This window comes from Chiloscyllium punctatum, chromosome 19, assembly GCF_047496795.1.
Source record: "Chiloscyllium punctatum isolate Juve2018m chromosome 19, sChiPun1.3, whole genome shotgun sequence".
NCBI lineage: Eukaryota > Metazoa > Chordata > Chondrichthyes > Orectolobiformes > Hemiscylliidae > Chiloscyllium > Chiloscyllium punctatum.
Genome location: NC_092757.1, coordinates 2,167,454 through 2,192,619, shown reverse-complemented (window position 1 = coordinate 2,192,619; position 25,166 = coordinate 2,167,454).

The window sequence follows — 25,166 nt, the reverse complement described above, 5'->3', positions numbered from 1 at the left end:
TCTCTGACAAATGCACCTAACCTAGAAATGCCTGAACACTGCAGGCAACGTAGCATGACCAATCCACCTAATGTACACAGTTTGAGCTGTGGGAGGGAACTGGAGCACTTATTAGAAGCTCACGCAGATAAAGGGAGAATGTACAAACCTCACACAGATAGTCGCCCGAGTCTGGAATAGAACGCACGTTCCTAGTGCTGTGAGGTAGAATTCCTAACCACTGAGCCAGTGTGCTACCCTTTGGGTGATTTCTGACCAGAATTCATTGGAATCTTCGCACTGCCTAACGCAAAGGGAATTCAGCCGAATCCAACTGTCCCAGGATGAAATCCCATTGCTAGCAGCTTGTGTGAGTAGAATATCTTCAGAAGCCGAATCACATTTTGGACAATCTCTCAATTTTGCCTCTTGTCATACTCTAATATTTGAACAAAGTTCTTTCAACTTCAAATTGCAGAGATTGTGTGTGTGTGTGTGTGTGTGTGTGTGTGTGTGTGTGTGTGTGTGTGTGTGTGTGTGTGTGTGTGTGTGTGTATGTGTGTGTGTGTGTATGTGTGTGTGTGTGTGTTTGTGTGTCTCAGCACTTTTAACAGGGGAATATCGATTATATATTTGTAATACCCAAACAGTTTGCCATTCAACGTTCCATCATAGTTTGAGTAACATTGCTCTGAATCATAAACGTGCAATTTTAGCAGATGAAAGAAACTGGCCTGACTTGTTCCTAAAACAGAAATGACCCAGTCTGAGACCGATATCATCGGCCATATCACCAACCTGGTTATATTTAACATTTATTATGAGCAGTGGAGGAGTGGGACGAGAAAAGGAAACAGTGAACCAACAAGTCAGGGAACTGTAGACGGGTGAGCCTGATGTCAGTGGTGGGTAAGGTGTTGGAGGGGATTCTGAGGGATAGCATTGACACACATTTGGAAAGTCAAGGGCTGTTCGGGTTAGACAATGTTTCGTTCTGCATGGGAAATCATGTCTCATTAATTTGGTTGAGTTTTTTGAAGAGGTAAAAAAGAAGATTTATGAAGGCAGTTTGGTAGACATTGTCTATATGGACATCAGCAAAGTATTCATAACATTCCAATTGGTAGACAGATGAAAGGTTCGGTCACATGGGACACAGAAGAAGCTAGTCACAATTGGCTCGAAGGAAGAGGGATATTTTTCAGACTGGAGGCTTGTGACCAGCAGTGTGTGGCATGAATCAGTTGTTCACTGCATTTCATCATTCATGTAAAGGATTTGGATGTGAATATCGGGGCCATAGTTAGTAAGTTTACAGATGACATCAGAAATTTGATGTAGTAGATTATCTCAGAGTACAACAAGACCACAATTAGATGGACAAATGGACAGGAAGTAACAGATGAAGTTTAATTTTGATAAATATAAGGTTTTGCATTTTAGGAAGAAATGATACACTTAATGGCAATGTCCTAGGTAGTTTATGGAAAAAGGGACCGAGGGCTGCAGGTACATTGTTCCTTGAAAGTGGAGTCGCAGGAAGACAGTGTGGTGCAGAAAACATTTGGCACATTTGCCTTAATCAGTCAGAGCATTGAGTATAGTGTTTGTGATGGCATGTTGCATCTGTACAACGTGTTGTGAAGGCCACTTTAAGAAAACTGCATACAACGCGGATGTCTGCAGAAAAGATTTACACAGATATCCCAGGACGGGAGGTTTGAGCTTCAGGGAGAGGTTGATTAGTTTGAGGTGTTTCTCCCTGGGGTGTCAGAGGCTGAAGGGTGACATTATAGATGTTTGTAAAATCATCAGGCGCGTGGATATTCTGAACAGCCACGTTCTGCTCTTCAGGGTAGGGAAGACCAGATTCAGATGCATAGGTTGAAGTGGAGAGTGCGAATGATTTAGAACGGACCTGAAGATAAATGTTTCACACAGAGAGTGGTGTGTGTACAGAAATTGCTGTCAGTGGAAGTGCTGAAGGCGGTTAAAATCGCACATTTAAAAAGTATCTGAAAGAGGAGGGATATTGACCAAATGATGGCAAATGGGACGAGATCAGATTTGATATCTGATCAGAGTGAAGAGATTGGACTAACAGGTATGTTTCTGTTCTGCATGACTCTCTGATTCTATAATAAGGATGACGAAAAATGCTGAAAGGACCTTTCAAGTGGGAATTCTTTTCACTGGAAGTTTATCGTGCCTCCACGTTCACATCGATTGGAAGCTGCATGACTAAATATTTGACAGGGACGTGAGTCGCGGATTTTGGGATACAGACAGGAAAGTGGGGCTGAGTCCACAACCTGATCAGCCATAATCTTAGTGCCTGGTGGAGAAGGGTCAAAGTATCTAATGATCCACTCCTGCTCCTCAGTCCCATGTTTCTGTGTTCCATTCAGCACCTCATACTTACTAGACAGGAACAGTTGGAGGCCACTTACTCCTGTAAACTGGTGCACAGAAACAGAGGAGACCATTCAGCCTTTCAAGACTGTCACACGCGCTTTGAAGTGATTTGGGAAACGTAATAGGAAAATCCAGGCGCAGGTATGAAAGAGGCCCCTCATCTCACTTCACAGAGCTTCCCCTCTCTGCAACTTGTGCTTCATTTGTTGGTCATGCTGCAGATGCAGATTGACTCTGAATACAGCCCATTTACTCACCAGAGATGGCTCACAAAATCATCTGGTCTTCCTGACTGCAAAATATAAGAACATAACATTCATGAAAATGACACCCACGAACTTTCCAATAACAGAATGGGAGAAATCAGAAACAGGGACCGGTCATTCACTCCCCAAGCCTGCCTTGTCCGTCACTAAGATCATGACTGATCTGCTCTTGTTCTGAAATCCTCTTTCATACCCAATTCTTCATCGCCCTCAACTCTCTGTCAGGTCAATATCCATCGACCTCTTCTTCAAATACTTTCAGTCATCTTGCTCCCTAACAATCTTGAGAAGAGAAACCCTGACATTCAATCCCAAATGTTTGAAGAAAACACGTGTTGTTCCTATACCATGGCCTATTGATGTGGACAAAAGAGGTTGGCTCAAGGGTTCAGGTAAAAATGACTGGCCCTGATATCAAGGCAGTAGTTGGCTTTTGTTGACATCAAGGAGCTTAACAAAACTGGACTTGATGGGAATCAGAATACACTCTCCAGTGTTTGGAGTCAAAATGGCACAAAGGAAGATGGTCATCATCTCAGTCCTGCGTCAGCTCTGTGGGAGATCCTCCGGGTAGCTTCCTCTTCACGAACATCTTCAGCTGCTTCATCAATGTCTCCCCATCCCACCCTCCACAACATAAGATCAGAAGTGGGGATGGTCAGCGAAGATTCCACAATGTTCAGAACATTTGTCGCCCGTCAGCTCCTGAACTGGTCTCTGTCCATGTGCAGCAAGACACAGACACCATTCAGGCTTGTGCTGTAAAATGGTCTGTAACATTCATGTAACAGCAATGCCTGGCACTCACATTGCCACAGTAAAATAAGTATTCATTCAGCAGCTCACGCTGGATTCTTAGGAATATGAGGAAGTCATTCAGCCCATTGACAGTATTGGAGAAGAACAGGGACAGCCCATTCAGTGCCTCTATACTGGATTACTGGTGCTGGAAGAGCACAGCAGTTCAGGCAGCATCCAACGAGCATCGGAAATCGATGTTTCGGGCAAAAGCCATTCATCAGGCTTTTGCCCGAAACGTCGAATTCGCTGCTCATTGGATGCTACCTGAACTGCTGTGCTCTTCCAGCACCACTAATCCAGTATTTGGTTTCCAGCATCTGCAGTTGTTATTTTTACCTCATTCAGTGCCTCTAGCCTATTACTCAAGAAGAGAAGGAGTCTAGTGAGATGTACCACACCAGAGCGCCTCGAAAATATTTGAAGGAGGTAGCCTTGTCCCGAACGTTATCGTATTTTAAAGGAAATGTGAAGTGTCTGTCCCAGATGCAATGTGACTGGTCAAACTACTCGGTGTGAAGCAAACACCATTAATTAAACATGGAAGATAAAATGAAACCAAAGAAAGAGGAATTTAGAATAAAGTAATTCTATTGGACAAGTGAACAGAATAATAGATCGTGGAGCGATTACCAATGAAGTGTTCCAATATAGGAAACTCGCATAAACATAGCCTCTGGTAAAAATGAATATTCAGACACACAATGTCACAAACATTTCTCCAATCCAGGAATTAAAAACAGCAGCAAGAGAAAATTTAGAGAGAGTAACAACCCAGAGACATTAACTGAAGTTTCCAACTCTGTTGAGAACTCAATATTTTCTGATGTTGCCGAGAAACCAAAACCCAGAGATCCGAATCTGCGAGAGTTGGCCACACACATTCAAGCTGCTTTCAAATAAACCCAAGGCCTCCCTCACTGTTTACCCAGTGGTCTTAACTATCCAGCTTGATAACAATCGTTCAATCTCTATCTTAAAAGAAACGGGGACAAAATAACCTCTTAAATCTGTAGCATCATCACACTTGTCAGCACATCGAGCTTTCAAACAGGAACCAGGGGTAATCCAATCCGGCCTTGGCCATGTCCAATCAGACAAGTAAGAAGTCATTCAGTCCTTTTAGTCAATTACACAGGGTCAAGAGGAGGCCATTCAGCCCGTTGACCCACTTATACAGGAACAGTAGGAGGCTATTCAGTTAGTTGAACCACTTATATAGGAACAGTAGGAGGCCATTCCCACCTCAATGCACTTACACAGGAGCAGAATGGGGGAATTGATACTGATCCTGATGAATGGCTTATGCCCGAAACGCCAACTCACCTGCTGTGCTTTTCCAGCAAAACACTGTCTACTCTGAGCTCCAGCATCCGCAGTCCTCACTGTCTCCTAATTGATGCTCTAACATGATGAACAATGGGAGCAGAGACTGCACAGACAGATTGCTTCACGTTTTACCTCATGGCACCATCGCTCATGATACACGTGGGACTTTAACGTGCTTTATTCGCAGTGTGGAGGGAAGCCATATGTCTTGTTTGAAGTCTCAAGAAGGCATCTTCCATCTCCGAGAAGACAGCCTGGTGTTCTCAACGTTGGGCAGAAAATGGTGGGAATGGCTCACTGTTTCAGATGGAAGGTATTGTGGCTGCTGTTGGGGATTGTGAACAATATAACGTTCAGTACGGGTTCACACGCTGATTAGATTAGATTACTTACAGTATGGAAACAGGCCCTTCAGCCCAACAAGTCCACACCAACCCGCCAAAGCGCAACACACAGAGACCCATTCCCCTACATTTACCCATTCACCTACCTCTACGGGCAATTCAACTTGGCCAATTCACCAAACCTGCACATTTTTGGACTGTAGGAGGAAAGCGGAGCACCCGGAGGAAACCCACGCAGACACGGGGAGAATGTGCCAACTCCACACCGAGAGTCGCCAGAGGCGGGAATTGAACGCGGGTTTCTGGTGCTGTGAGGTAGCAGTGCTAACAACTGTGCCACCGTGCCGACTTCACATTAGTGTGGGCAGAGTTAATTAAGGCATATAAATTATTAGGAAAGTCACGTTAGACTGATGAATGGAGTATCCAAGATCAAATAATGCTGATCTTATTCATGTTGATCTTGTCTCGTGTTTGTCCTGTGCAGTGTAAAGTGTATGCCTTACTCTTTTATAGTCAATTTCCACCTTATGATCTGTCTGGCCATGCTTACTATGATCTGCCTTCACTGCTCATAATTAAAGTGTTTCTCTGTACTGAGGTACATGTGGCAATAAATCAAACCAATCAATTCTCGGTAAAGTATGAAATTTCTCACCCTATCAATGTCTCTTTTGGAAATAAGTGATCGCTGCCACACCTCGTGTTTCAGCATCGCCATTTCCTCGTCTCTCACAGCTCTACCGATTAAGCACCCAGCTTCTTCACTCTATCCTCATGTTACTATCATCCGTGTCTGTGGTAAGGAGATCATTCCTTGCAATGGAGATCAAATATGTAGAGAGTGCCCCAAATGCTCTCTCAGCAAGGCTCTACAACAGCCGGAAGCTTTACTTATGGACTCGAATTATCTTACAATGAAGGACAGCATACCATTGACTGCACCCATCACTTACATAGGGTTTGATTCGGAGCAATCAGCATAGACCTGTGAGTGGGAGATCATGCTTCCCAAATTTGTTAGACCCGGAAGGTTGATGAGGACAGAGCGGTAGACGTAATCTCTATGGATTTCAGTAAGGCCTTTGATAAGTTTCCACATGGCAGGCTGCTCAGGAAGGTTACATAACATGGAATGCTGGGGGAACTGGCCAATTGGATACACAGTTGACTTGATGGTAGGAAGCAGAGGGTTGAGTGGAAGGATTCTTGTCAGACAGGAGGCTGGGTCCATGGCTGTTTGTTATCTATTATTTGGTTGAGACTGTACAAGGTATGATTTGTAAGTTTGCAGATGAAACTTTAGTAAGTGGGACCATGGTCAATGAGGAAGTTTATCAGAAATTGAAGCAGGACCTTAATCATGTGGGGAAGTAGGCCGAGAAATGGCAAATGGAATTTAGTATAGAAGTGTGAGGTCTTGCATTTTGGAAACTCAAATCAAGGTAGGAGTTTCATGGTGAATGGGAGGGTCTTAAGTGGTGCAGTGGGCAGAGAGACCTTGGTGTTCAGGTGCACGGTTCTCTAACAGTGCAGTCACAGGTAGACGGGGCAGTGAAAAACGCTTTTGGCACATTGGCCTTCATCAGGCAGGATATTGAGTATAGAAGTTGGGAATTTATGTTGCAGTTACACAGGACTTTGGTAAGGCCGCACTTGGTGTATTGTGTTCAGTGTTTGTCACCTTGTTATAGGGAGGATGTTCGACATTAGAAAGAGTGCAGAAGAAATTTACAATGACGTTGCCAGATCCAAATGGTCTGAGTTCGAGGGAGAGGTTAGACAAGCTAGGACCGTTTCTTTAAGGGAGTCCCTATAGAGCTGTATAAGATCTCGAGGGGTATGGATATGGTTAATGCTCTGTGTCTTTTTCCAAGTTTAGAGAATCGAGGACGAGAGGGGATCAGTTTAAGGTTAGAGGGGAAGGAATAAAAAGGAACCTGAGGGACCACTTCTTTAAAAAGATGTTGGTACGTGGATAAGCTGCCAGCGGATGTGATTCGGGGGGGGGGGGGGTGGATCGGGGTACATTAGCAACATTTCACAAGCAATTGGATAAATGTGTAGATAGGAAAGGACTGGACTGGGCCAACTGCAGGGAAATGGGGTTAGCGGGGATGGGCATTTACAAGGTAGAGTCGAACTCCTCTGTAAATGAAAAGCAAACACTTAGAAAAGCTCGCCTCACCTCGTAATCTGTTAAAATATGAGTGACACAGATCTCCGACATTCCACTATTTAAACAAAAATTAAAAAGTTTATTTCTTAACTTTAACAGTGAACACTAAACAACAACTATTCACAAATATAAGCCCCTCTTCTCTTCGCTACTTGCTATCTAACTCCAACTCTGTAAACATATGCTGTTCCAACAACCCATATATTAAACATTGCAATCTCAATAACACAGAGAATCCATCTTCCCCGCTGTGTTCACTCTTCCAGCTGCTTATCTACCTGGGTCATGTTTCTTTTAATACAAGTAGCTTTTACATGAACATGTATCTGATAGAAAGTGTTTGAGATGGCCAGTTAGCACTCCTGCTCTACAGCAGTTACTCTGTTGTTGGATGGCAGTGGCTCCCCCTCTAGTTCCAAAATGCTGGGTTTATATACTTCCCATGGTACAATAATTCTCATAGTTTTATTGCTTTCCAGGTGTCCAAACAATAATACACACATTCCGTTGGCTTCTGGTTTCCTGACCATTATTTAACCTCTTTGATTGGATTCGAATTGTTGTCGAAACAGCAACCAAAACTGATGTATGCATTTCCCAGCTAATTGTGATATTTGGAACAGGCTGACCTTCAGCTGGCAACTGTGGCTGTACTTTCTATTCAGCAAAACCCTTTCTGTCTTAACCTGACATACTTTCGGCTTCATATACCTCCCCCTTCAGAAAAAAAAGCATGTGCCAGCAGAATGAAAAGATGGCTTCATTTCAGTCCCTCTAATTCTTAATCCCATTATTATGAATTGCAAAAGTATTAATCTCAGCTATACCATACATATTAATTCTGCACACATATATAACATTGCAATAAATCAAATCTTATCTAAACTTTTTCATTTAAATCTGCGATAACACATGTGCTATCACATTTTAGGACCCACAGCATGTACATTTTGTAAGTTTAAAGTAGGTAAGATAAGACTACAATGGAATAGTCTCATATTCTGGTCTTTAAATATTCCAAAAAATGCGAGAGGTTTGTCGTTGTCCACAATCATCTCTGACAATTTGTTTGTCACATAAACATTAAAAAGTTACCAGTCCAGTGCGAAACTTAATCATCATTTTTCAAGAATGGAGATGTTGGGTTTTTTTTCTGTTGGATATTGAGTTTTTTCGACAAGTAGCCAATTGGCTATTCAATTCCATCATCACCTTTCTGTATCAATACATCTCCGAGCCGTATATCCTTAGTATCAAATACAATTTTCAAATGGTTTCAAAATATTTGGTGCAGCTAAAACTGGTGCGGTGATTAAACCAGCTTTAAAATTCTCAAATGCGTCCTGGCATTGTTCTGTCCAACACAATTCTGTGTTCTTTAATAAAACCATCAGTGGTGCCAATACGCTGCTGAAGTTTGCAACAAACTTCCGATAGAATCCACTCAGTTCCAAAAAATCGAAACACCTCTTGCTTCGAGGATGGTCGTGGAAATTCATCAAAGCCCTTCGTCTTCGTGTTCCATGGGGTCACCTATCCATGTCCAATGTAATGTCCCATGAACGTCACCTCTGCCTTCGCGAATTCTGTTTTATTTAAGTTTGCTTCTTGTAATCGTTCAACATGTTCTGCCAACTGTAACTTGTGAGCTTTCAATCACTTGCTAAAGATCACTACATCATGCAGATAAACTTGTGGCAATACTAATACGTCATCCCCACGGGAAATCATCAAAGTTTCGGAGTTTTTATCTGCTACCTGCATCACTCCATACTGTACCCTCTTCAGGTGCTGTTTGGGTAACTCACCTACTCCATCCAATCTCTCACTCACCTCAGATACATAATCCAAGTGTGAGACCTCCGACCTCGGTCCTGTCAATTTATATGTAATTAATTTGAAAGGGCCTCTCCCTTCATGTTCGAATATTAATTCAAAGGAAGTAAAATGAGTTGATAAATTTGGGGCGTCTCTAATGGCAAACAATATAATGAGACGCTTTTATTCCAATCATTGGGGTAGTTCTGACAGTACACTGTTAATATTGTCTTCAGCAACTGATCCAAACTTTTCAAGACTCGCTGGGATTCGGCAAGGGATGCACTTGATTTAAACTGCTGTGTGCTTAAGCTATCCATGACGCACTTAAACAGCTGCACGATAAAATGAGATCTTTGTTCTGACTGAATCACATTGCATAGCCCACAGCGAGTAAAGAAAGCTACCATCTCCTCCACCTCCCTTTCTGCCTTAACACTCCATAATGGAATTATCCCTAGAAATCGGGTAGACACATTCATTATGATCAGCAGATATTAGTTTCCAATTTTATTTTAGAAAGGGGAGCTCCACAATTAATCATAACCCACGTGAAAGGTTTGTTCGAATACAGGATTTGGAAACAAATGTGCTGGTTTTAATACTGCTTCTGACGTACCTATCATTTGGCGTGTATGACATGTAAAAGAAAAATTATCCACGTCATTGTGCATTCCAGGCCATTAGAAATGCTTTAGCCTGAGTCTTCTGTATATCAACTCCTTTGGCTTTTTCTTTCGGTTTTCTTTCCTGTTTTAACTTATGACAGTCGGATCTTGTTACGACATAGCATGGAAAAACCTCTGCGTATTTTTCTTTTAATTGCCCAGTTCCCTGCTCTTTCTTTGGCTTCTCCACCAAAAGGGGTGCCTCTCCCGCCTTTGATCCAGATAAATCATTCCCAAAAACAAACTGTTTTCCTGGAACTATCACTCTGTCACTCACTCTCACGGTTACTTCCCCAATCTTGATTTTGCACTCCAACCAAATGTTACACGGGGAATGCTTAATTTCTGTCCCCATTCCACAAATTATCATGCTATTTGAGTATCATGTCAGAAAGAGTGAAAATACTTCCATATCTTACAATTAGAGGCGGAGCGAAAGTGAGGATCGCAGATGCTGGAGATCAGAGTTGAAAAGTGTGGGGCAGGAAAAGCACAGCAGGCAGGCAGCATCCGAGTGGCAGGAGAGTTGACGATTCAGACATATGTCCTTCATCAGGAAAGTGGGGGGAAAGGGACGGGGAAAGCGATTGAGAATTAAATAGGAGGGTGGTGTGGAGCTGGATGGAAGGTAACTTGGAATGCGATCAGTAGATGCAGGTGATCTCTGATGGTGAATGGTCGGAGAGGAGGGTGAAGTGGATAGGCGGTAGGACAGCTGGAACCCTCAAACTATACAGCATCAACGTTGACATCACCAATTTCCAAATTTCTTCGCCCCCAGCCTCAACCCAGATCCAACAGTTCAACTTAGCACTGCCCTCTTGAACGGTCCTAACTCTCCATTTTCATTCCCATCTATCCACTCCACCTTCCCCTCCGACATATCACAATCACTCCCACATATATCTTCCTATTGCCCTCCCAGTGACTCTCCCGCCAGCCCAGCTTCTACCCTCCTATTTATCTTTCAGCTCCCTTGTCCCTCCACCACATTTCTGACGATGGTCTTATGCCTGATGTGTCGATTGTCCTGCTCTTCGAATGCTGCCTGATCTGTTGTGCCTTTCCGGCCCCTTACTTCTCAACTATTAGAGACGGAGCAAATCCCGTATCTTGGAAAATTACAACTATTAGTCCTCCCCCCCACACCCCGTTTTTCATTAGTAATGTTTATCTACGGAATTGAATTATTTATAGAGATCAGGCATTGACTCCATACGCAGCCCCTGCCTCGGCTGTGCACTCTCCTGCAGGTCCTCGGCTCCATTTGGGGTCTCCTTTACCAGGTTCACTAATTTTAATGGCTTAGCCTCTTTTACCACATCTTTTCCCAAAGTATCTTCCTTCAATGCCCAGCACTGTGTTTCTCAGCTTACTGCAGTGAAAGCACCTTCTCACAGTGCCCTTCTTAAACCATCGGCACTGTAATTTTTATATGTTCCACTACGTTATTGTAAGAACACCTGAGACCTCTCACTTCCTTTCAAACCCTTGGACTTGTTTTTTCACCAATGGTAAACTATTGCCAGTGTGCTTTATTCTATGTTTTGCAGTAGGATCTCCCCTTCTCCCAATTTGTAACCCTCACAGGATGAAAATCCTCCCAGAGGCTAAGGTTCTTCTCATGCACCAATGCATCTTTACCTGCCATTTCTGCCGTGCTTCTCACTTCTTGAACTTTCTGTTCATTCACATGAATTCTTACCAGCTCTGGAAGTGAGTCTTTAAACTCCTCCACCAGAATAAACTCCCTTCGAGCCTCACAGGCCTTATCCATTTTTAAGGCCAGCAACCATCTAGCAAAATGACTGTGTTTAATTCTTTCAGACTCAATATAACTCCCGCCAGCCCAGCTTCCACCCTCCTATTTATGTTTTAGCTCCCTTGTCCCTCCACCACATTTCTGACGATGGGCCTATGCCTGATGTGTCTTTATATTTCTGAACCGTTGTCTATATTCTCCTAGGACCAATTCATAAGCACTCAAAATAGCCTGTTTGACATCTGCATAAACTCTTGCTCTCTCATGTGACAGCACTGCACATACCACCCAAGCTGTACACACCAGCCTAGTCTGAACTAGTATTACCCATAGGACATGCCATCTGCCTAGCCAATTTTGCAAATGAAATAAAAAAGGGTTTTGTCATTTTTCGCACCGAAATATGGCAATGTATTAATATCCCTACGTTCTCCCTCCATCTTCATCTTGCTAAGTTAATTTTCTTATCTAATTCAAAACTTCTGAATTTCAAATTCTCCCTCTTCCTTTTTTTCTGTCTTTGTCTATCTTCTCCCTCTCTTTCTGTCTCACTCTTTATCTTCTAACTCCAGTTGTCATATTTGCAATTTAAGTTTTTTCTAACTCGACTGCAGTTTCCTGCTTCTCTGATGCACCAAAGTGCTTGACCAACTCCATTATGATTACAGCTTTCCTTTTTTCACTGGTGAAACCCAATTCTATTCTACATGTTAATTCTAAAATGTATGCCCTTCCTTTGTCTTTCTACACTTTCTTGGCAAATTTGGGGACCACCTTCAAACCTCGGAACCTCTTTCGTAATATTAAAAGCCATTTCTTTTAATTTAACCAACCACAAGGAAACAAAATTAAATGAATTTTTTCACCTGTTTTATTTGAAGATCTAGGTCATTAACTGCCAAGTGTTGGAATCTGCTGGGACCTTTTGTACCCCATCTGTTCAAATCTGTCTAAATCCCATACGACAAGCCCTCAAACTGTTTCGATGTCGATGTTGAACTCCCATTAATTAAAACTACACACCCAGGAAAGCTCACTTCACCTCGTAATCTGTTAAAACATGAGTGGACAAAGTAGTCGAAAATCCCACTATTAAGAGAAAATTAACAATTTATACGTACGTATGTTAACTCGCTGAGCTTGAAGGTTTGTTTTCAGATGTTTCGTCACCATGACTAGGTAACAGCATTAGTGAGAGTTTCTGGTGACGCACTGGTGGTATTTCTCATCTTTCTATTTCTAGTTCTTGGTTTCTTAAGGTGCCTGATGTCATTTCCAGTTATTATTCAAGGAAAGGTAGATAGGATCTAAACTGATGCGTTTGTTGATGTACTTCTGGCTAGAATGTCATGCTTCTAAGAACTTTCGTGCGTGGCATTGTCCTCGGAAGTGTGTGTTGTCACAATCAACGTGGTATACTTCTTTTTCTGTATGAATGGAAACTCGTGATTGTGGGTCATGTCTTTTGGTAGCCAGTTGGTGTTCATATATCCTGCTAGCACGACAACAGGACAGTCTGAAATGAAGGAAAAATGATTTTATATACACTGTTTAATCAGTGTGTGTTCAGATAAGTAACATTCTTCATATGTTGTTGTGGTTCTGTTCGCCGAGCTGGGAATTTGTCTTGCAAACGTTTCTTCCCCTGTCGAAGTGACATCCTCAGTGCTTGGCAGCATCCTGTGAAGCGCTTCTGTGCTGTTTCCTCCAGCATCTACAAATCTTCTCCCAAACTTTGAATTGTTCATATGTGTACAACACAATCTGAATGAACAACTGAGACACAGTTAACAAAAAATGATGCACATGATGGATAAAGCTTTTAAAGCATTAAAAACTTATTTGATCCTCATCTGAAGTGATACTTTTCCTTTCTCTCAACGTTCCCCCTGTTCTGGGATTCCCAACTCTAGTCTCTCATTCTTATCAGGATGTGTGTTATAAATTCTTGTTTCTGGTTTCTCAACTTATTTCAGTTAATCCTCTTTCTACCAGGAATTAAATATGTTGGCCTGCTGTGTTCTTTCCAAAACTAGTGTCTGTCATATTATTGGAGAGAAAAGTTATGACATCAGACCCAGCGTTTGAACATATTGCTCTGCTGTACGTGCACGAACAAAGGACCAAAGAACACATAATTGCCAAAGCATTGAGGGAACTATATCTACCTTTTTCGATAATATATTTTTCTCATTTTCCACGTCTCGAAATCTATATCCTCTCTCTCTCGTTCTCGCTTTGTATCTAGTTAAGAAATCCACCAATTATTCTTCGTGGCCCATCTCTCAAAACTCATTCTTTCAGTTTATACGTAACACTTTCTTCAGGATGTGATGTGGTTATAATTAAGCAATGTAACTGCAAAGACTCGTGGGAGGAGCTGGCCAGAGTTAATTGGAAGGGGAGCTGAGCAGGAAAGACCATGGAACAGCAGTAGCAGGAGTTTGTGGGGATAATTCAGAAGATAATAACAGAAATGCAACCCCAAGAAGATGAAACATACTCATGGGAGGACAAGGCAGCCATAAGTGACAAGGCATCAAACCAAAAGTGAAAGCATACAATGTGGTGAAGATGATTGGGAATCCAGAGAATTAACTGGATCTGAAACTACATAAGGCTGGCATCACTGACACTACAGAACTCCTAATCATGGTTGGGGGAGAAACAGTGGAAATACATTCACTTTAAACACAGAAGATGGCATTTCTCAAGGAAAACGTTTCAGGTGAATTAAATTTAATTTGAATTAAGATCAGTTAAATGCTTTTGCGGAACTGGTCAGATTGGAAGCAAGACCCGGGGAGACAGACCCGCAGCAGAATGAGAGTTTGAAAATTAAAACATATCCACATCAGAAACCAGGTTAGGTCACTGAGTACAGGGCTGATGGGTGAATGGCTCTCAGTGAGAATTGGGGAACAGACAGCAGAATTGCACTGCAGATATTGCAGCTAGAAACTGCGTATTCATGTAGTGCTGTAGACCACAGAAGCCGGAGAAGCAGACATGCATTCAACCACAATCTGTAACTTTTTGCCAGGGTAACACCTCAGTCTGCCATTACCATCAACAATATCTATGGAACAGTGACGAGTGTGGATGAACATGTCAGAATCAGAATCACATGAACCTTAAACTGATGCTAACTCATTAAAGCTACCGTACTTGATCAACAGATCTGAACGAAGCCCTGCAGTCCTGCCACATTCAGTCATAAATGGTGATAGACGATTAAACAAATGAGTGGAGTAGAGGGCTCCGCAAATATTCCTTTCCTAAATAATGGAACAGACCTGCACATCAGAGTAAAAGAGAAGGATGTTTAATCTGCACCATCCTCTGCCAGAAGTTTTAAGTTGATGAGACATCTCACCCTCATCATGATGCCCACAAAATCACAAATGACAGTGTTCAACTAATTCGATTTGTTGCATGTGAGATGAAGAAACAGCTGAACACAATAGATACGACAGAGGCAATGGGTCCTGACACCATTCCTGCAATCGGACTGAAGCTTTGTCCTACACAACCACCTATGTCCCTGGGGAAGCTGTTTCATTCGAGCTCCAACTCTGACATCTCCCTGGCAATGTGGAAAATTACTCAGCTATGTCTATTCCCCTAAGAGGGGAACAATTACAATCTGACGAATTATCACCCGCTCAGTCCCATCACGACAGTCAAATCGGTGGGAGTTGTTTTTGACAGAGCTGTCAAGCAGCACAGAAATAACCTGCGCAGTGTGGTTTCTGATAGATCTCCATGTGGAGATAGTGTTGTGGAAATGTCACTGGATTACTAATCTAGACCAGGCTAATGCTCTGGCAACGGGTGAAAGTGAAAAACAATTAATATAATATCGAGATCTAAAAGCTGGTGTGAGCAACAGTGACCTTGAATCCAATATCGATTGTAAACAGAATTTCCTTCCCCAATGTACTTTTAGGAAGTGAATCTCCCGTGAATTCCTGGGCTGGCCCAAAACTGACTCCAAAGACTCTGACATATGATAAACATTTCAATGGTCTCTGAAACGGCCAATCAAGGCACTCATTTGTATCAAACTACTCCGAGGTGTGAAAGGATGAAACCGGACAGAACATCCGGCCTCAGCATCAGTGTCGGAAAGGGAATGGGATCACAGTCCTGTCGGCTCTGCAGAGACCTCCTTCCTAACATCTCAGAGCTTGTGACAACGTTTACCGAACTTTCCCACAGACTGCACATAAACAACGGGAAAGGAGTAGGTCATACAACACATTGAGCCTCCACCATTCTATTTCATGGAAAAAAATCTCCTCAATGCACTTACCCCACATGATTTATATATCCGTTAATGTGAGTAACTTTGGGAAGCTATTAAATTTGAAGTGCAGTAGTACGTTTGGTCCATCGAGTTTGGAACCCAATTCGATGTAATGATGCTTGGCCCTTCATTTCCACACCGTACCCCTGCTCCCCCATCATCCCTTTACTGTCTCTACATCCTTATAATCAGTGTCTCGGTTTCTAGGTGCGAGCGAATTCCCCATGTTCACCAGTCTGTGAGTGCAGCCAGTTATTCTCATCTCAATGCAGTGTGACCTGCCTGTATCTAATTCTGTGACCCCTTGTTTTAGACGTCCCAGACAGGGGAACAATCATCTCTGCTTCCAATCTGTCTCCCCTGTCAGAGTTTTGTATATTTCACTGAGATCTCTACCCATTTACCTAAACCCCATTGAATACTGGCCCAGTCACCTCAAACTCTGTTCCCACAACAAGCCTGTCATCCCAGAGATCAGTCTGGTCATCCTTCACTGCTCTCCATCAATGTCAGTTTTGTTCTTTATTAGGTGAGGAGAACAAAACTGCACATAATGCTGCACAATGTTCGGAATGATGTCTCACCAATGCCCTGTACAGATGCAGTAATACACCCTTCCTCCTGGACTCAAATCCCCCTGAAATGCAAGTCAACACATTATTTATTTTCTTCACAGCGTTCTGTTCCTGCAATATTGCTATCCGCGACTGGTGCACAAGATGCGCAACCTTTTCAATGTTACAGCTCCCCACTTGGTGGGTCTGTGTACACTGGTCAGCGTGCCAATGCCATGCCCAGTATTGACTTCTGGTTACCGAACTCACGGCAGTGAAGGGGCCTCAGAAGTTTAAGCAGAAGGAAACAAAAACAAGGAGCATATGTCCCTTTGTAAATCAACATGTTTCCACCAATCCTTTTCAAATGGTAGGCTGCCAATTTATCGTTTCCACCAAAGGGCACACTATAACGTCGATCCACATTGTTCTCTATCTGTCACGTCTTTTCCCTTTCACTCCACTTGTCTTAGTCTTCTTGGTGCATGTTTGCATCCTCCTTCCGCACTCACAATCCCACATTCGTTAGTGCTGTCAGCAAACTGGGATGTATTGTATCTGATTCCCGCAACCAAATTTTTAAAGGTCATTGTGAATAGCTGGGCCCCAAGCACCGATCCCTGTGACACCTCAGCAATCGTCCTCTGTTAATTTCTATTTATGTATTTCGTCAATCTGGGTGTCACTGGCTGGGCCAGAATTTATTGCCTCTCCCTAGTGGACCTTGAGAAGGTGGTGGTGTGCTGCATTGTTGAACGCTGCAGTCCACCTGCTTCGTTGACCTCCAATGCCATTAGGAAGGGAATCCCAGGATTCTGACCCAGCGACTGTGAAGGGGCGGTGATATATTTCCAAGTCAGGATGGTGAATGGCTTGGACGGGAAACTAAAGATGATGGTGTTTCCAGACATCTGCAGCCCTTGTGCTTCTAGTTAGATGTTCTCGTGAGTTGGGAAGATGGTCTCTGAGGATTTTCGGTGAATAATTTCATTGCAGCATGTAGATGGTAAAACACTGCTGCAGCTGCGCGTTGATGGTGGAGAATTGTGGGTGAAGGGACAGTCAAACTGGTTGCTTTGTCCTGGATGGTATAAAGCTTCTTAAGTGTTGTTGGGGCTGCAGTCATCCAGGCAAATTGGGAGTCTTTTATCGCACTTCTTACTTATGAATTGTAGATGATGGACAGACTTTTGGAAGTCAGGATGTGAGTTACTTGCCGCAGTATTCCTAGCTTCTGACCTGCTCTTTTAGTTACTGTATGTATGTGGTGGGTCCAGTGAGTTTCTCAGCAATGGTTACCCACCAGGTCTTTGATATTGGGGAATTCACTGATAGTAACACCATTGAGTTCGAAGGGACAGGTTAGATTGCATTTTGTTGGTGATGGTCACTGTCTGGCTTTGTGTGGCCCTGGATATTACTTACCACTTGTCAGCCTGGATACTGTCCAGATCTTGTCTCATTTGGACAAAGTCTGCTTCAGTGTCTGAGGAGCCACAATTGTTGTAGAACATTGTACAATCATTGACGAACATCCCCACTTCTGACCTGAAAATGGAGGGAAGGTAATTGATGAAGCAGCCCTGAAGAAGTTTTCAGCAGAGGCCACTACTTTTCCTGCAGCTGAGTTGATTGACCTTTTTCAACAATGACCATCGTCCTTCATGTCAGGTATGATTCTAACCAGCGGGGTGTTGTCCCGATACACATTGATTCCAGTTTTCCTAAAGCCCCTTGATACCACACTTGGTCGAAGGCAGCCTCGATCCAAAGGGCTATCACTCTCACCCCACCACTGGAATTCAGCTCTTTTGTCCATGTTTAAACCGAGGTAATTAGGTCAGGAGCTGTGTGACCCCGCGGAAATCCAACCTGGGCATCATTGATCAGGGTATTTCTGAGCAAGTGCTGCTCAAAAGCACTGACTCCTTCCACCACTTTAATGATGATCGAGAGTAGACTGATGGGGTGGTAATTGGCCCGATTGGATTTGTTCTGCTTTTTATATACAGGAGATACTTGGGGTTATTTTCCACATAATCTGGAAAAGCCATTGTTGTAACTGTATTGAAACAGTTTGGCTAGGGGAGTGGCAAGTTATGGAGCACACGTTTTCGGTACTATGGCCACAATGTTGCCCTTTGGAATATCCAGTATCTCCAAACGTTTCTGGATATCGTGTGGTCTGAATAGAATTGGTTGATGACTGGTAACTGAATCGCTGCAGACCACTGGAGGACTCTGAAATGGATCATCCACTCAGCATTTCTGACTGAAGATTGTTGCGAATGAATCAGCCTTATCTGATACACTGAAGTGCTGGGCTCTTCCATCATGGAGGAAGGGGTTACTTGTGGAATATCTTCCTCCAGTTAATTGTTTAATTGCTCCAAACGTTTCTCGTCTAGGTGTCAAAGGACTGCAGAGCTTAGATCTGATCCTTTGCTTGTGGGATCACTTAGCTCTGTCAATCACTTACTGCTTATGCTGTTTGGCAAGCTAATAGTCATGTTTGGTGGCTTCAACAGGCTGACACCTCATTTTCAGGTTTGGCTGCTGCTGCTCCTGCCGTCCTGCACACTCCATTGAACTAATGTTGATCCTCTGGATTGATGGTAATTGTTGCGAGGGGGATATGCCAGGCCATGAGGTTGTGTTGCTGTACAATTCTGTTGCTATTGATGATCCACACCACCTTATGTACACCCACACTTGAGCTGCTAGATCTGTTCGAATTCTGCTCTATTTAGCACCGTGATAGTACCACCCAAAATGGTGGACGCTATTCTCAATGTGAAGGTGTGACTTTGTCTTCACAATGACTATGCGGTGGCCGCTCTTGCTGATACTGTCATGGAGAGATACTTCTAGCAGTTATATCCTTTAGGACCCGGCCAGCTCTATCAGTAATGCTGTAGCTCAGATACGCTTGGAGGTGGACATGGAAATCCTCCACCCAGAGTACATCTTGCGTCCGTGCTACCCTCAGTGCTTCCTCCAAGTGTGGATCAACATGGAGGAGTACTGATTCATCAGTTGAGAGAGGTGGTACATGGTAATCAGCAGGAAGTTTTCTTTCCTATGTGTAAACTAACGCCATGAGACTTCATGGGATATGGAGTCACTGTTGTGGACACCCAGAGCAATTCCCATCCAACTGTGCCGCCACTTCTGCTGTATCTGTCCTGCTGATGAGACAGGAGATATACGGGGAAGGTGATGGGGTGTCTGGGAAATAGTCATACTCACAGAATCATATCTTACAGACAATGTCAAGCTGTTGCTTCATGGGTCTGTTTATTTCAATTCACTGTTTCCTGCCAGCTGTCCCATTCTAGAAACATGTCCATATATTATCCTCAATCCACTAAGATTTAGACCATAAGACATAGGAGTGTAAGTAAGGCCATTCGGCACATCGAGTCCACTCCGCCATTTAATCATTGCTGATGGGCATTTCAACTCCACTTACCAGCATTCTCCCAGTAGCCCTTAATTCCTTGTGACATCAAGAATTTATCAATCTCTGCCTTGAAGACATTTATCGTCCCGGCCTCCATTGCACTCTACAACAATGAATTCCACAAGCCCACCAATCTCTGGCTGAAGAAATGTCTCTGCCTTTCTGTTCTGAATTGACCCCCTCTAATTCTAAGGCTGTGCCCACGGGTCCTAGTCTCCACGACTAACAGAAACAATTTCCTAGCGTCCACCCTTTCCGAGCCATGTATTATCTTGTAAGTTGATATTAGAACTCCGCTTATCCTTCTAATCTCCAATGAATACAATCCCAGGATCCTCAGCCATTCCTCGTATGTTTGACCTACCATTCCAGGGGTCATCCGTGTGAATCTCCGTTGGACACGGTCCAGTGCCAGTATGTCCTTCCTGAGGTGTAGGGACCAAAACTGGACACAGTACTCCAAATGGGGCCTAACTGGAGCTTTATAAAGTCTCAGTAGCACATCGCTGCTTTTATATTCCGACCCTCTTGAGATAAATGACAACATTGCATTCACTTTCTTAATCACTGACTCAACCTGTATGTTTACTTTTAGAGAATCCTTACAGATCCCTTTGTACTTTGGCTTTATGAATTTTCTCACGGTTCACAAAGTAGCCCATGCTTGTATTCTTTTATAAAAAACTGCAATACCTCTCATTTGTTCACATTGAATTTCATCAGCCATTTCCTGGACCACTGTCCCAAACTGTCTCGATCCTTCTGCAGCCTCCCCACTTCCTCAGTACCACCTGCCTGTCCACCTAACTTCGTATCATCGGCAAACTTCGCTTGAATGTCCCCAGTCCTTTCATCCAGGTCATTAATATATAACGTGAACAGCTGCGGCCCCAACACTGAACCCTGGAGGACACCGCTTGTCACCGGCTGCCATTCTGAAAAAGAAACTTTTATTCCAACTCTCTGCCTTCTGTCAGACAGGCAATCCTCAATCCATGCCAGTAGCTCATCTCGAACACCATGCGTCCTCACCCTACTCAGCAGCCTCCTGTGTGGCACCTTATCAAAGGCCTTTTGGAAGTCTAGATAGACCACATCCAGTGGGTTTACCTGGTATAACCTACTTGTCACCTCTTTAAAGAATTCTAACAGGTTTCCCAGGCACGACCTACCCTTACAAAATCCATGCTGACTTTTTCTAATCCGACCCTGCTCTTCTAAGAATTAAGAAACCTCATCCTTAACGATGGACACTAGAATTTTACCAACAACTGACGTTAGGCTAATTGGCCTATAATTTTCCATCTTTTGTCTTGATCCTTGTTTGAACAAGGGGGTTACAACAGCGATCTTCCAATCATCCTGGACTTTCCCTGACTGCAGTGACTTTTGAAAGATCTCAACCAACGCCTCCGCTATTTCTTCAGCCACCTCCCTCAGAGCTCTAGGATGTATCCCATCGGGGCAAGGAGATTTATGAATTTTTAAGACCTTTTAGCTTTTCTAGCACTTCCTCTTTTGTAATGGCAACCATACTCAACTCTACCCCCTGACTCAATTCAATTGTTGGGATATTACTCATGTCTTCCACTGTGAAGACTGACGCAAAGTACTTATTAAGTTCTCCAGCTATGTCCTTATCTTCGACCACGAGCCTTCCAGCATTAGTTTGAAGTGGTCCAATATCTTCTTTTGCCTGTCGTTTGATTCATATGTATTGAACGAAACTTTTACTATCATTTCTAATATTACTGGCTAGCCTACCTTCATATGTGATCCTCTCCTTCCTTATTTCTCTCTTTGTTATGCTCCGTTTGTTTTTGTAGCCTTCCCAATTTTCTGATTTCCTAGTGCTCTTGGCCACTTTATAGGATCTCTCTTTTTCTCTGATACATTTCCTGACTTTGTTTGTCAGCCATGGCTGTCTAATCCATCTCCGGATAATCTTTCTTTTCTTGGGGATGTACCTCTGAACTGTGTCCTCAATTATATCCTCAAACTCATGCCATTTTTTGCTCTACTGTCTTCCCTGCTACGGTCTGCTTCCAGTCGATTTTCGTCAGTTCCTCTCTCATGCCCTCATAATTACCAATATTTAAGTGTAAAACCTTTACATCCGATTTTGCCTTCTATCTTCCAAACTGCAGAGTGAACTCTACCATATTATAATCGCTGCTTCCTTAGTGTTCCCTTACTTTAAGATATTTTACAAAGTCTGGTTCATTAGGTCAGGAATAGCCTGATCCCTTGTGGCCTCCATGACAAGCTGTTCCTAAAAGCCATCCTGTAAGCATTCCATGAATTCCCTTTCTTTGGATCCACTGGCAACATTATTTACCCAGTCCACCTGCATATTTAAGTCCCACATGATCATCGGGACCTTGCCTTTCTGATATGCTTTCTCTATTTCTCGGTACATGTTGCACCCCGGTCCTGAACACTGTTCGGAGGTCTGCACATAACTCCCATTATGGTTTATTTTGCCTTTGTCATTCCTCAATTCCACCCACACAGACTCCACATCATTCGACCCTATGTCATTCGGTGCCATAGACTTAACTTTGTTCTTAACTGACAAGGCAACCCCGCCTCCTCTGCACACCTCCCTGTCTTTTCGATAAGTTGTAAGCCTTGGATGTTTAACTGCCAGTCCTGTCCCCCTGCAACCTCGCCTCTGTGATGCCCATCACTTCATAATCATTCACGATGATCTGTGCCATTAGTACATCTACTTTGTTACGAATTCTATGGGCATTCAGGTAAAATGCCTTAATGCTAACTTTCTTATCATTGGAGATATTGGAAGTCATAAGATGTCCTAAGTTATCCTTCCTTTTCGCAGCATTTCTAGTCTGCCTCAAGCTGAAATCCACCTGCACACATGCAATCCTGCTGCATATCTTTCCATTTAACTCCATACTCCATGTCGCTTTCACTTTCCCTTCTCCCGAATTCAGAAGTTTAAAGTCTTACTGACCACCCGATTTATCCTCTTCGCTAGAATATTGGTACCAAATCCGTTCAGGTGGAGACCGTTCCAACGGTACAGATCCCGCAGGGTCCAAAACTGATGCCAATGCCCCATGAAATGGAATCCGTCTTTCCCACACAAATCCCTTAGCCATGTGTTTACTTCCCTAATTTTCTTATCCCTATGCCAATTGGCACGTGGCTTGGACAGTAATCCGAAGATTATGACCCTTGAGGACCTGTACTTCAATTTCCTTCCAAGTGCTTGATTATCCCCAAGCAAGTCCTCCACCCCAGCTTTGACTATTTTGTTAGTCCCAACGCGAACCAGAACAACTGGATCCTCCCCCTCCCGCTCCAACCTGCTTTCAAGCCGGTCGCAGATGTCCCATACCTGCAGATGTCCCGCAGTTTGATATTTCAAACTGGACTTGGAGCTTGACAAAGGTTTTTCTAAAAATCCACTTGTTTTACACCCATTGCTTCGCTTTCATTTGTTTATCAGTCTGTTTCTCAAACATAATTCTCATTTCATAAATGAATGTTCGTGTTGTCTATAACCATTACTTTCAACCCCAACATTTTCTCCTAAACCATTTACTTACTATGTTCTCTGCTCCATCTCGTCTATCATTTTGCCACACCAGACTTAGTTTTCCTTGTACTTTTATAAAGTTCAGTGAAGACACAACTGAATTCGTGGTTTCATATTTCTGCCATTTCCCAGTTCCTCATTCAGCATGCTCTGGTTTAAAACTGTAAGAAAACTGCCTTGTTTTCTCATGTTTCTCACATTGACATGATCTAACAAGTTATTACAGTTCATTCTTTCAACGCGTGTGAATATAGTCTTCAGAAACTCATCATTTCCTGCCTTAAACTGATCAATAATTAACCTTCCACACCATTCATTCAAAGGAGCATAGATTTTGTGCCAACAGAAGTACAGCACGGTCTATATTAGTCCCACTTTCCTACAGCAGGCCTAGAGCCTGGAATGATATGACACTGCCAACTGCTTATCCAAGTACATTTTAACGATTGTAAGGTTACCCATGACACTTCCCCTCTCAGCAAGTAATCCCAGAACCCAACACTCTCTCTGGGAAAAAAAGTTTAAATCCTTTCTGAACCTCTAACTTTTTAAAAGTGTGCTCCTTTGTTCTTGACCTCTGACTAAAAGGAACAGTTGCTGTCTATCTACCATGTCTGTGTCACTCATAATCTTATCGTTCTGAATCACGGATCCCTCAGCTTTCTCTGCTCCCAAGTAAACAACCCGAGCTTATCCAGCCTCTCTCCGCAGCTGATATGAAACCATTCCAGGGAATATGGTGGTGAATCACCGGTGCACCCTCTCTAGTACAGTCACATCCTTCCTGGACTGTGGCTCCCAGAACAACGCGCAGTACTCCATTTTGGCTTAACCAAAGCCCTGTATTGCTCTTATAATCCACGCCCTGATTCGGAAACACAACACCCAAGGTTCAATTCTTTACTGGCGCAGCAGCTCAGGCAGCATCCAAGGAGCAGGAGAATCGACGTTTCGGGCATGAGCCCTTCTATATGCCCGAAGTGTCAATTCTCCTGATCCTTGGATGATGCCTGACCTGCTGCACTTTTCCAGCAAAATATTTTCAGCTCTGATCTCCAGTATCTGCCGTCCGCACTTTCTCCCCAATTCTTAACTAGTCCATTAACCTGTCCAGTCACATTCAGGGATGTGTGGAGAAGCACACACTGACGTTCCCAGTGTGCTGCCATTTATTGAGTCTTCCCTGCCTGATTCCTTCTCCCAAAGTGCATCACCTCATATTTATCAATGTTACATTCTATCTGCCGTTCATCTGCCCATCCGACCATTCCATCTGCATCTTCCTGTAATTTAAGGCCTTCCTCCTCACTGCTAACCACCCAGACAATCTTTACTTCAAACATAAACTTTCTCATCACACCTCCCCCACTCTCCACCTAGTCCCCACCGCATTCACATGTACCTTTTTTTAATGAATAACACAAACAATAAGGGACACAGCACTGATCCCTGTGGTACACCAGGGGATACTGGTCTCCAGTCGCACAAACAGCCTTCTAACACCACCCTCTGCCTCCTGCCACAAAGACAATTTTAGTTGTAACTTGTTACGTTTTGCGTCATATTGTGAGATTTTACTTTATTTTTCAGTTTCCCAGATGGAAATCTGTCAATGGCCTTCCTAAAAAAAACAAAACAGTCGACCTCCTCAAATTAATTGAATGAAACGCATTGGATGTGACTTCCTTCTGAGAAATTCATGATGATTATCTCCAGA